Source organism: Pinus tabuliformis, chromosome Q, assembly GCF_031772625.1.
Source record: "Pinus tabuliformis cultivar Carrire ecotype Pingquan chromosome Q, CPIR1, whole genome shotgun sequence".
NCBI classification, from domain to species: Eukaryota; Viridiplantae; Streptophyta; class Pinopsida; order Pinales; family Pinaceae; genus Pinus; species Pinus tabuliformis.
Genome location: NC_142296.1, coordinates 850,991,698 through 851,005,924, shown reverse-complemented (window position 1 = coordinate 851,005,924; position 14,227 = coordinate 850,991,698). Strand labels below are relative to the sequence as shown.

Sequence of the window (14,227 nt, the reverse complement as noted above, 5' to 3'; positions counted from 1 at the left end):
TTGAAGTAACCCAACATCCAAAGTCCATATTTCTTTCTCAAAAGAAATACATTGGAGATTTGTTAAACAGATTTGGCATGACAGAGTGCAATCCCCTTTCTACTCCAATGGAACAAAACTTGAAGCTCACATCTATTGAAGGAAAAGAATTTGAGGATGCAACAAAGTATAGACAGCTTGTAGGAAGTCTCATCTACCTCACTACTACCAGACCAGACATTTCATTTGCTGTTGGAATTCTCTCAAGGTTTATGCAAAAGCCTTGTGAAGGACATTGGTCTGCTGCAAAAAGAGTTCTAAGGTACTTGAAGGGAACTCAAGACCTTGGAATCAAGTATACACAGGTGGACGACTTCAACTTGATTGGATACTCTGATTCAGACTTCGATGGAGACAAAGAAACTGGGGTATCTACTTCAGGATATGCTATGAGTCTTGGATCAGGAGCTGTCTCCTGGAGATCACGCAAACAATCAGTACCAGCAGATTCCACAACAGAAACAGAATACGTGGCAGCAGCTGAAGCAACGAAAGAAATTGTGTGGCTCAGGAAAATTCTTGAAGATTTGCAGGTAAAACAAATACAATCAACTCCACTCATGATTGATAACACATCTGCAATAAAGTTGGCCAAGAACCCAAAGTTCCATGATCGTACTAAGCACATCAATACTAAATATCATCTGATCCGACATCATGTTGAGGCCAAAACAATCCATCTCCGTCATTGTTCCACAAACGAGCAAATTGCAAACATCTTCACCAAAGCGCTTGGAAGAGAAAAGCTTGAAAGATTCAGAATGATGCTTGGACTCACCAACATCCCTTCAGATTAAGGGGGGGAATGTTGACACCTAATCCGAAACGGATGAGGTGAAGCCGGACAGTCATCTAGAAGATGAACTGATCCGTTTTGTATTTGTATAAATAAAGTGCTAGCTAATGAATAAATTAATCAGTGTTTTCTCTCGTTCAATTGCTGGAGTTACCCTGGCCTGACAGCCTCCAACGCTGTACGACCCAATCAAGAGAGAGAAGAAGATGTGAAGAGATGATGTCCAAATGAGGAAAAGGTCTCTCTTATTTATACACTTCGTTGAGGGTGAAGAGACACATCTATTGGGCTTCATGAGCCTACATTTGACTGGAGCCGACCTTGACAATTTGTCCAGAAGAGAAATAAATTCATAATTCTATTTCTGCTTGTCAGAATGAGATGATCTTTATATCAAAATTGTACCTCTCTGAAAGAGGAATCCAATGCAATAATCATCTCCATCCTTTGAGCTGTCCTAAGGTGGAATTTGGCTCTAGTTGCCGATTTTAACAAGGCTGGAGGGAAAAACTCTGCCAATCTTTTGTGTTTAGAAACACAGAGGAATCAGTAAAACGAAAAACCTCCTAGGATGAATATCGCCATCAAAATAATAGGCTTACCTAGGTTGTTACATACATTATGGTCATACTAAGATCATTTACATTACAAACTTGTAGAATGGTTTTACAACTTTGACAAACTGACTACTGATGATGATGAATCCTGGATGATCTGAGTGCTTGAACATGATGGAATCGCTGCGAAAAAGTGTATTGTTATAGGGCAGTTGACATAGAGTGGTCAATAAGAATCAACTAACTTACTTTTAGATCAATTAAAGACCAAGTGACCGGATGAACAACTGCTGCTTAACTAACCTATATGCTATACAAATCCTAAGACCTAAGTGTGATGCAAGAATCTTGGTTACTTTTAATTAAATTCTTATTTTAGATGATTCCTTCCTCTTAACTATTTTGGAACTAGTCTCTAGAGTAGGTTGTGGGATAGAAGCCAACGGGAAGCAAACAAAAGTTTGATTAACGATACCTCCCCCTGTGTTCTAACCACCCGATCCCTTTGGTGCTGCAGAGACTGTGGCTCTGACAACTGCAAGGTCACCGTGTTAACCACTATAAAGATGCTAGCTTTTCAAGCTAGGTGAGAAATGTTGTCCTAAATGTCTATCAACCAAGCTTATGCTTGGAGAAATTATTAGATACAAGAATATTCCTAGAATGAGATGCAAGGATTATGAGTGAGTCTTGAGTTAAGATTGTTTGTGTGATTCAAGTACTTGATATTGATTATCTTATAACAAGAGTACTTAACAATAGATCGAAAGACAATCTTAAACAAGACCAAGTGCTCAATGATACAAGTGCTAACAATAAATGAGAGATCTTTTCACAATAATTCCACAAAGATATTGACCAACAAGCAATTCAGTAAACTTAGAGCACTTATCCACTTAACAAATAGCCAATGATTTCCAATACAAGATGCCAATAACAATCACTTGAGACAATTAGAAGTATTCCAATATATTCCAATGATGATTCCACAACAAGATCAATGCTCTTTAGACAATATCAACAAGATACTCAATTAGATTTAGCAAGTCCTTTGGCTACTTAGATTCTTTGGTCAATAATTAGATCATGCCAATTAGATTACAACCAAAGGCCTTTTATACTTATAGATCACAAATAAACATGATTGGGACAAATTACTTCAAAGTCAATCCCCAAATATCTTGAACCATTCAACACAATCTTGAGGGTGTTCAAAGATTGCTTGAGATTCACCTATTGGACGAGGAAGATGCACTTGGTTCACCTTTGCCCAGTCGCCCCATAGATGTACTGTGCACTTGGTAGTTGAACCAAGACTTGTAGGATGATATGGCATCACCTACACCATCACTCGAGCCCTTACAGATAATCTACAAGCATCATCAACTCATTTGGAGACCCATGAGATTATTATTGTGCCCCCACATCCAATGGAGCACCACAAGTTAATTTTTTGGAGAACAAGGGGCCAACCCCTTGTCCATCACTTTTGAGGGTCGTATTCTTCATTATGGCACCTATGAACCTCATCAGGTCTCTTGGAGGGCCCTATGACATGTATTATTTATCATCTAACCTCTTATGAGGTTTGCTATTTCATTTGTGAGCTAGTTTGGTGGGCTTGTCACCAAAAGTTAGGTTATTAGTACATTGTTGTATTTTTGGGGGCTTATGTAGGCCTAGGCAACTAATTCGAACTCCTCATTAGTGTATAAATACAAGTGAGATGAGTTCATTTGCTCATCATCACTTTGGATTGGATCTCTTCTCTCTCTTGAGAATTTCACACTTTTTCTTGGAGGATGAATTGGAGCTTTATGGATGAATTTTGATGTTTGGATTTGGTTTATCTTATCTTGGAGCTTCTCTATTGTCAAATTGTGGATGGTTGGATATGTTCTATTACATGTAAGTACATGCTTTTAATGCTATTCTTATTTTACTTTGTCATATACATTGGATTGAGAATTTCGTTATTTTTAGGGCTAATTGCTGCATGCATTTACTGCTTAAATTGTGGAATTTTGTCTCAATATAACATCTCTCAATCTATGGGCCATGTAATTTTGAATGAAATTTCCTAGGGATAATTCTATCAACAAATTCATCTTGATAAGCCATCACCTTTTGCAAGTCGAAGTATAAAGTTGTAAGGTTGCTTCCCTTTGCCCTAGAAGGCAAGCGAGGTAGTCTTAAGGCCTCCTTGACTAAGAAACAAGGTCCTCATTCATATTTATCCTAGACTCCATTCTCCCAAGACTAAGGCACTGATCTACCAAGAGGCGATCATGCAAAAATCAACTCGTTTTCACCTTCTTCTAGGTCTAGCCAAGTTGGGTCACCTAGGGCATCATTTTCCCGACAAAGTAACTCTCCAAAAAGTTCGACCTCATAGCCTCTCCTACGCTGGTGTGTCCTCAAGGCACCCTCCAATTTTGAAGGCATTCCGACGGTGGAGTTGTGAGATAACCTAAGCCCTAGCTATGAGACCAAACTTTACCCTCGTATCCCCAAGGCTAGTGCCTCATAGGATCAATTTGACACCTTTAAGTGAACATTCTCGCTTTGATCCTTTCCCCATCCTTGTCTGGTTTAAGAAAATCATTGGTTGCTAAATTCTTGCCTCTTAATCTAGGTTGGTTCCACTTGGTCCTATGTGGTCCCACTCCTTTGAAAAGACAATTCTACAAGAACCATCTAGGATACCAATTTCAATAAGGATTTTAGGGATTGGGAAACCCTTACACAAGTCATATTCCCTAAACCTAATGCTCAAATCCCTACATCCTTCTCCTAGAAGACATTGTACCTTGCTTAGAAAGCAAGCAAACTCCCTTCTTGACCCTCTTCTGGAAAGGGATTGTTTGGGTCACTTTACATCCATTTGTTGATGTATCCTTCATTTCCGACTCCATATAAACCGGGTCTCCTCCCATCGGTGAAAGTTCGTAAATAGTAGGGAGCCTTAGCTGAGGTGACAGTGGGCTAAGTCTCCATTTGTTGCCCTTGGTCTAGCATTTGACCCTCTTGGAATCCCCTTTAGGTCCCCTGCTAGTTTGAGTGGTAACAAGTCCAAGGTCATAAGTCAAATGCCATGTAACAACCATGTGAGCCTTGTAGGCATCCTAGACCCTATGTCACATTGAGTTAGTCTTTTTTGGGTCAGACTATATCCTATCCCTTTAAGTTTGCAACAGGTTTCTTTCGTCCCTAAAAGGATTGGAGGGCCTAAGGTAAGCTTATATGTGGACTCAAGCTTTTGTGAGAGCCTTGCAGTGCAGGGGCCAGCCTATGTCTTTCCACATGGTTATGAGTCTGTCGAGTCTATTAGTGGTCTTGTCTTTGGTGTCGTATGTAATATCCCTCTTGGGGAGATTACCCTCAAGATGCAATTATGAGTTATGAATTTCAATAAACACATGAAAGAATTGTATTTCACAACAGTATTGCAGTATTCATCACTCTATGAAACAATGATGTTCTTTATTGAATGCACAATTAGTATAGTAAAAAACTCAAGCAATAGTTGATTCCACAAGCAACCACTATAAAATAGGGCTTATTTAACAAGAAATTAACAGACTTACAATAATCAATAGCCTCCCAACAAGGATATCAAATCAAACATGGCTTCTATGATTACAAACTGTATTCGTCCCCTTGCTGCCACAAAATCATATTAGCAAACTTCACTGCTACCTTGCACCCTTTGGCCAGTGGCAACCTCAGAAAATAGCTTCTTGATCCTCCGCTGCCTCAAAAAGTTATTCCTCAACCTTCTGTTGTCTCGCAAAGATATATATAAGCCTTCCAATGCCTCAACAAGATAGATTTAGCCCTTCACTGCCTCAAAAAAGGGGATACCAACCTGTGCTTCCTCAAAAGTAGTCTATCGCCCTTCGATGTCTCGTAAAGGGAGATACCAACCTTTGCTGTCTCAAAAACACAGTCTCCAGCCCTTCGCTGCCTCAGAAAATAGTCTATAGCCCTTCGTTGTGGCAAAAAATTGTCTACAACCCTTCGTTGCCTCAGAAAATAGTCTACAGCCCTTCGTTGCTTTAGAAAATAGTCTACAGCCATTCGCTGCCTCAAAAAAATAGATGCCAACCCTTCGTTGTCTCAAAAGGCAATCTCCAACCTCTCACTGCCTCAGAAAAGTAGTCTTTAGCCCCTCACTGCCTTAGAAAAGTAGATACCAACCAAAATCCAGTCTTGTAGCAAAGTATGGTGGAAATATTAGCTAGGGTGTAATCTTTCACCAATAAGAAAAAGGGATCTTAAAACCCTCCAAGAGCCTCAACCCAAAATAAAAAGGAATAACAATCCATGATGATCATAATGACTCTCCTCCCTTCCTTTTATAGTTTCTCTTTGGGGCTTTTCCCTCCTAAATTCAAATTTGAGTGACTTGCAAGTTTCCCTCCATTTGCCCCAATTTAATTTTTATTATCTAATGTTACCTAATATTAAATAATAATTCCCCCCTTTTGAAATGACTATAGCCTATGAGGTTAAATAGGCTACTACGTCCTTCCTTGGGCAATTAATTTGAAGAGGACATTACAATCCCCCCTTCTCGACATTGCTTGTCCTCAAGGAACTGCGAATTCGAGTGTTGCAAGATTTGTTCTCCTTCCCACATGGCATCCTCCTCAGTCAAATCCTTCCACCTGATAGTTAGCCCATTGAAAGAATCTTTAATTTCCTTTTCCTTTGTATCTTTCCCAAGCTTAAGGCCTTATTTTGAAACATTATGAAATGTCTTGTCCTCGTAATCCCTTAAGTACTGCATTAAGTACTCATTGATTGGATCTGTGAAGAAGATAACCATGTTTTTCTTCTTTAATTTCTTAAGGAATGGGGACCTCTTTAATTGCTCCTTGCTAGATCTCATGATGTAATATGTCTTTCTATCCAGGTTTCATTCTTGATCCAACGATGTCAGTTTGTTGCCAGACTTTGTGCTTTCAAATCTCAAAAGTTTTGCAAGGTGGTTCTTGTTTGATGCATCCCCAATTATCCCAAGCTTTATTGACTTGCCAAACTCATTCCATAACTTGACATACTTTCTTTTCTTTTCAATATCTGATTTTGATTCTGACTCAACATCTATTTTTCCCCTTGCATATGATTCATCAGGGTCGCCTTCTGCAATTCGACAGATCATATTTAAAGCCTTATGGTAGTTTGTTCTTTATTGTCTTCAAAATGTTGTGTTGTTGAAGCATTCCAAAGTGTCTAAATCTACAATACCCATAAGGAATCCTCGGTACTTGGGAAGTAATTCTTCAAATTCATCAAAAATGAAAACATGCCTAACATACAACTTGATATTGGCCTTGGCATTGTAGTAACTTTCATAAAGGTCACAGAAAGCCTTTCATGGAATAAATAGAATGGATTTGAACTAAACACCACCTTCTGCAATAAAATGGCTCCATGCTAAGGGTTTTTCCTCACTGAAATCCTTTGCCATAGAATGGTAGAATTTTCCATATTCTTCATCGATGACTTCCTTTGGTTTTCGGACTAGGCAGACTAAAATAAATTTGACTCTAAACTGGCCAGTGAGATTCAAATCTCCACGCTTTTGCATTTGCTCCAAAAAAGTTGAAGTTCCAAATTTGGTAATCGTCCCGAAATTTTTTATGAGATCTTCCTTGGTCATTCTTATCCCACAATCTTGGATTGAGTATCTTTTTTTCTTTATCCAATTTGATCTTGATGTTGAGCCTAGTGTTGTCACCTTCTCCCAGCACATTCTTTGTTGTGAGAGCAAGAATTCTAATTTTATCCAAACCATCAGAGGCATTGGAGATGAGTCCTCGCAAAAAGATATCCTTCTTGTTGTAAAGAGAGTTGATGAGGATGCCCATCAACTTCGAAACCTCTACCTAGAACTCAAATTTCTAGGCACTAACCCGCAATGCCTTCTGGGAAATAAACTTTGACTCCCTTTGCGCAACATTTGCATCCATAGTGAGTGCATCAGAAATGGATTTACCAATGCCTCCCTCAACCTTTGAAGAACTTGTGTTCTCATTGGCAAGGCTTATTTCCTCTACGTTGGCTCTTAGATGGGGATTGTGTTGTGGGGTAAATGAGAGAATGATGAGCAATAATAGGGAAGTTGGCACCGCCCACTTCCCCATGTTGTTCACTTGTACAAGCACTCGATCTCGCAGACTACATACTAAAGCCTCCATTCTCATAGTTGATATAGTTCGAGGAGTGCCACTAGACACACCCCTCAACACTACCTTATTGTTCTTTGAGGCCCTAAATTCCATCTTTAATACCTAGTAGTTCATTGAGAACTTGCCCAGCGAGTATAACCATTGTCCCCCGATAAAACATTGGTCTCTGCAAGATCCACTCTATAGAAGTCATCGGTAATTGTGTAATTTCCCAGTGTCAAGTCCAAGCATGGAATTGTTTGTGTGCATGTCATGTTGTATCCATCAGCCACTACATTGTTAAAGCTCTCAGACACTTCTGTGGAAATACGTCTCCATGAAAAGGTGCAATAAATGGCCCCAGGGGTGTGTCCCATCCCATAAGTCATGTAGGTCCATGAAAATAGTGCCTCGTCGTCAAAGGAAAACCCTCTCAAGCCCAACATCAACCTCAAGAACACTTACGTCATTATCAACTACATCATATGGGTAACATCATCATGTTAGGGCATAACTATACCATAATAGAAGATGTACATTCCCCTCCAAAGGGGTCCCAAGTCATCATCATCAATCCTCATCAAGAGAAAAGAGACATCCATCAAGAAGGTAAAATGTCAACCTAGGGCCATGTTGTCGTCTCCTAGGCACACCTAACCTCTGGCCAACATCCAAGCCTATATCATCAACACCCAAGGTCCTGAAGTTGAGGAAGGGGAAGGGTCTCATCATTTGTGCTAAGTCTTCATGAAGGGTATCATTCCTCAAAAGAGGTCCAATGTCTATCATTAAGTGTCCTATGTCATCATAGATTGTGGATAGACATTCTCTACAAAACGCTGAAGAAACATCAACCCACTCTCAAAGGAACCTAGTTGCACCTATAAGAATCACCAAACACAAGGAATCAAGAGAAATCAACATCATGGGTACAAGAACCATAAAAATGTCAAGGTGGACCATATTCAATGTCAAAGCCATCAAAGTACTTCTCACAAGTATCATCTTCAAATGTCCTACTAGATTATGATTGTGCATAAGTTATCACACTTAGGTATGGGAGGGTTATCACATGACCTTATTAGGTGCTTCCAACCATAAGGGGAGGAGCAGTCCCTAGGGCAATAGTTTCAAATGATAAGTACAAGTCATAGGTGTTACGGCATGGGGTTTACTTCATGAAAGGTGTTACAGTCTTATACTAGGTTATGCAAACCACTATCCATGAGTGCCTTTGTAGAGGGAGTGCTTAGTTGCTTGAGTTACCTTCCCTCGCTTTTCTTTTTCCAAGCCCCAATCTTGCCTTTCTCTATTCTTGCTTTGACATGGCCTATTTAACAAGTTTTATTGATTTATCAAGAAATAATGATGATATGATCTCCCATTAGTAATGGGCAGTTTATCGCTTCATCAAGGTCAAGATGTTCACTGAGCGTTATTTTTATTTTTATACGTGTGATATGCATGGATAGTCTCGGGGACGAATGGGTATATAAGACGAGGTAGAGTTCAAGCTACAATTAGATTTGGCTTGCTTTACATACATTCTCATCCTTTTGCATTTTAATATTTGGCTCATGCTCTTTCTTTTCTTAAAGCTACATCAACCTCAAGTATATTCAAACCCTTCTTCTCATAGGACAAGGCCAACAGGGAATGACTACAAGCAACCAACAACAACCAATCAAAAGATGTGATGACGAACAAATGGGAATGATGACAAGTGTTAAGTATGAACAACATGGAGCACTACCATCATCAAAGTTGTTAGTTTTTGGTAGCATCGGAAGTGCTCTAGCCTTGAAAATTGATGGAGAGGCTAAGGAACATGAGTTCCAAAGAACCCAAAAAACGTTTGGTGAAATTCCACTCGAATTGTATTTTATTAAAATAATTAATATTTTTAATGGAGTTCCTAAGTCTAAACTTAGGCAAATTAAAATATTAATGGGTATTAATCAAAATATGGGTGAGAATGATCTAGAAGGCAGATCAAGTCATGTTTTAATCTTAACCATTGATTAAAGACTTAATCTCGGTCGTTGAAGACTCAACAGAAAAAGTATAAAATGGAGGCTTGGGGTTCATTTGGAAACACACACACAGAGAGAGAGAGAGAGAGAGAGAGAATTGATCTGGAGTTCGATTTCTGGGGCTAGGAAGCTGAGGAATTCGAACTAAGTGATCATTCAATAGTAGAGGGTCAGTGAGAATTTGGGAGAAGGACTTTCTGGAGAATTCTGACAGAGAGGCAGAGTGAGCTTACAAAGAGGTAGCGCAGTAGCTGGGAGAGCTGACGTTGGGACAGTTTGGGCCCAAGCAGTCTTGATGCAGAGCCAAAAAGGCCTACGCAAAGCAGAAAAGTTGCTTGTCATGCAGAACCCAGAACTGTCGAGAACAGCCGAAACCATAGTTTTAAAAACCGGCCTAGCTAACCGGTTACCGGTCTAACCAGCCGGTTAGCAGGCCCACCAGTTGGAACCGGTGAAAAAACTCGGTTTAATAGGCTATGTGGTGGAAAATTTGACCTAACTGGTCCTAACCGGTCCTAAACCGACCGGTTACCTGCCATGCCCACCGAGGACCCACAGTGCGGCTTTTCCAAGGTAGTTTAGGGGTTTTAGATGGAAATTAAGGGTGCTTTCCCTCCCAAAACACCCTCTCCAAGCCTTTAAGGAACAAAAACGGTTAAATGATCTTGTTTTCGTGCAATACAACCTTTGACTAAGGAGGAACCAAATGATGAACAAAGCACCTGATCCAGATCCATTGTGTTGGACGATATTGATCCAACATCATAATGGGTGGAAGAGATTGAAGATCCTGTGTTTGAGGCTGACTTTGGTATCGACATGACTTTAGTAGGGGATGAAGCAAATTTTGTGGTGGCATCAGAACCAAGATCAGTAGCGGCATCAAGGAAAGGCAAAGAACCAATGGAAGGCACTATAGTCGTGCAGGTTGACAAACTCGTGCTCCCATTAGGTCCACTTTTAATGTTATTGGTGGCATTGCTACTGCGGTTGCAAATCAGGCTGAGGCATCCTCAGACTCTGAACCAGATGATGTCTATGTAGCTACTGATGATGATCTTGTGGCTAGTAGTGATGATGAACTTGATGATTGATCATGTGTACACTGTAGACTTGTAGTAAGCCAATGACCTCATAGCTTGCAGCATTGTTTTTGGACTTTATAGGCCATTTAGAGCCTCATTGCTTATGTATTTTGCTATTTTGTCGATGATATGTATTGCACTCGGTGCCATTTCGATATATTCACCTTTGCATGGTATATAAATGAGCAAACTTTGCATATTTTGTCTCTATTGGCTTGGAATCATGGTTTTAAATCTTAAAAATAGTTTTGTTTCATTAAAAATTAACTATTTAATGTATTTTTCTAAAACCGGTTCGTTTAGACCAAACCAGTCCCAGTTAGACCAATTCCAGTAGGTAAACCGGTTCATTAGGTGGACCGGTCCGGTCACTGGTTCTGGTTTTAAAAACACTAGCTGGAACTACCGGGAACTGCCAGAACAACCGGGATAGCTGACACAGAGGGCAGAAGAGGTGACGCAGGGCTGATGCGGAGCCTAAAAGGCCTACGCAAGGCCAGTGCAAAAATAGTCGGGGTTAGCCAGTCTTGTGCTAGATCAGCCGAAATTCTGCCGGGTGAAGTGAGGTAAAACTCACTCAAATTTTCCGCCAGTATTTTCTCTAAAAAGGATTGCTAGATGAGCATCCTAGGTTTGTATTTAGATATTTCTCCTGCACAATAATAAACCCTCAAAACTATCGCACCGGTTTTCCCGCATTGGCTTTTTCCTGGGACTATTGTGTCCAAAAATAAGTGTGTCCTATGTATCTTGTTCTTTGCTCAATTTTTTGTTTCATGAAATCAAATATTTAATTAGTGTAGGTTGCAAAAGTAATTTGCTTCAGTATTCAGGAGAATAACTTGATGAATGTAATTTAAAAAACAAGTAGGTGAAGTAGATTCAGATTTGCTGCAGTAGGGGTTCCTTCAGTCTAAGAATTTTCACATGGTATCAGAGGATTGATTTTGAAACAGGAAGAGCAGATCTAGTGCTGAGCAGTGAGGCCCAAAGCTGCACTTGGCAGCAATTCGAATCCCCTTGAAGGGATTGCGCAGTCCTTGCTAGGAAGCAGATCTGAGAAAATCTCTCTCTGAGTGAGACGACAGAGAGGAACAATTTCCAATTCGTGAGTTTGCAGCGGCAAAGGGACTGATGCGGAGCCTCAGCACATTGCTTGAAGGGCACGGTTTCTGCCAGGGTAGAAATCCACTGGAAAGGAACGAAGACACATAGAAGGGGAATTTTCTCCTCAAAACTTTCTGCTAGAAAGTTCGAATTTCTCACTTGCTAAGCAGCTGAGCAGTGCTAAGCAGGAACTAGAGGAGTTAGTTCGACAGTTGGTTGAGATGGAAACACATGGGCCCAGAGTTTAGTACATGTTGGTTTAAGGAGCTTCCAACTATGTCATATGGAAGACCATAATCTTAGTTGTTCTAAAGGAATATGATCTCAAGGCCTACGTCAATAGCGTTGTAGTTGTTCCTGCTAACAACGATCAAAAGAAGAAGTACAAGGTCGAGCAAGGGAAGGCAAAGAGACTCATTCTCGATGGAGTTTGAGATCACGTGGTCTCACACTTGCAGGGAAAGGATATAGCCTGAGAGATGTGGGAAGCCTTGTCTTCTCTGTATGAAGACTCTTCAGAACAGCGGAAGATGTATTTGGAGTAGAAGTTGCAGCAGACTTTGATGCAGAAACGAGAACAGGTGAACCTCTATCTTCAACATCTTCAGGACACTAGAGACTAGCTTGTTGTAGTGGGTTCCACTCCTCAACCAACCGCGATGGTGAGGATAGCCCTGAATGGAGTCTCGGATGAATGGCAAGTTTTCGTCCAAAGCATATTTGGCAGAGAAAAACTACCTTCATGAGAGGAGATGGGGGTGGCTCTTCAGTAGGAGGAGTTAAGGAGGGACCTACTGAAGATCAACCTCAACAGCAGCAGTGGGAGTGGCACAAAGACGAAGGAGGAGGAGGAGAACGCAGCTCTAGCACCGAAGGGACAACAAAAGCATAAATGAAAGGAGGACATTTCGAAGGTGAAATGTTTCAATTGTAGCAAGATGGGCCACTATGCATCCCAATGTCCTTTGAAGAAAAAGGATAAGGATGAGAAACATGATCCTAAGGCTGCTTCAGCAAAGATTGACGAGGATGAGTTTTCCATGAGTGCCCATGCATCTCCAGGTGGGAGATAGGGCAATATTAAGTTGTAGTCGGGAGGACTACATGTGGGCAAGATCCTTGAGGAGTCCACCTCTTAGATCAATTCCTTGCTACAGGAGCCCATGATTCAGCAGTAGCGAGATGAACTTAGTGTCAGATGAAGCAGTGGAGTGTTTGGAGGGCAAATGCAATAGCTGGGGACCAGAGACTGATCAGCACAGAGCAAGGTTGGTAGTAGTGCAATTGGCACAACGCAGGAGTTAGCATCAGCGCAAAACATTCAAAGGTTCAGAATCAACAGCAGTGAGATTCCAACATTCATTGTATTATGTTGAACACAGTTAAGTTCAACTAAATTTGGATGTTTTTAGTTGCTTCTCTTAGCAACTGAGTTGCAGTACGGATGTATTATTAGCAGTGGAAGTGCTAACAGCATAGCAGATACAACATTTGAGAGGGAGTTGTAGTACAGATGCAGCAGTGGCAGTGGCAGTGTCATGGAAAACAGTACAGTAGCAGCAACAGCACAGTGTTGGTGGCAGAAGTAGTGCAGAAAGGAGTTGCTTTAGAAACAGAGCAGCATGGAGGTGGACATTGTTGCTAGAGCACTTTCCTCGCTAAGAGGGAGTGTTAGTTTTTGGTAGCATCGGAAGTGCTCAAGCCTTGAAAATTGGTGGAGACTCTAAGGCATGTGAGTTCTAAAGAACCCAGAAACCGTTTGGTAAAATTCCACCCGGATTGTATTTTATTAAAATAATTAATATTTTTAATGGAGGAAATTAAAATATTAATGGGTATTAATCAAAATAAGGGTGAGAATGATCTAGAAGGTAGATCAAGTTTTAATCTTAGCCGTTAATTAGAGACTTAATCTCAGTCGTTGTAGACTCAACAGGAAAAGTATAAAATGGAGGCTTGGGGTTCATTTGGAAACACAGAGAGAGAGAGAGAGAGAGAGAGAGAGAGAGAATTGATCTGGAGTTCGATTTCTAGGGCTAGGAAGCTGAGAAATTCGCACTAAGTGATCATTCAGCAGCAGACGGGTAGTGAGAATCCGAGAGGACTTTCCGAAGAACACTGATAGGGAGGCAGAAAGAGCTTGTAGAGAGGCAGCGCAGTCGCCAAGAGAGCTGGCGTTGGGCCAGTCTGGGCCCACGCAGTCCAGACGCAGAGCCAGAAAGGCCTGCACAGAGCAGAAAAGTTGTCTGTCATGCAGAATCCAGAACTGTCAGGAACTGCCGAACAGTCGGGATAGCTGACGCAGAGCGCAGAAGATGTGACACAGAGCATGAAAGGCTGATGCAAGGCTTACACAGGGCCAACACAGAAATAGCGAGGGTTAGCCAATCTTGTGCTGGATCAGCCCGAATTCTGTCGAGTGAAGTGAGGTAAA

The 14,227-nt window shown here is 40.9% G+C and overlaps 1 protein-coding gene and 2 pseudogenes across 2 annotated transcripts in view; all 3 read right to left on the bottom strand.

The window, feature by feature from the left end:
- Positions 1–14,227, bottom strand: part of LOC149222226 (PHAF1 protein At3g51130-like) — a 377,477-nt gene that overhangs the window by 173,210 nt on the left and 190,040 nt on the right. The window lies entirely within an intron of this gene.
- On the bottom strand, positions 5,936–6,907 carry LOC149222229 (endoplasmin homolog pseudogene; annotated as a pseudogene).
- Positions 6,953–7,544, bottom strand: LOC149222228 (endoplasmin homolog pseudogene; annotated as a pseudogene).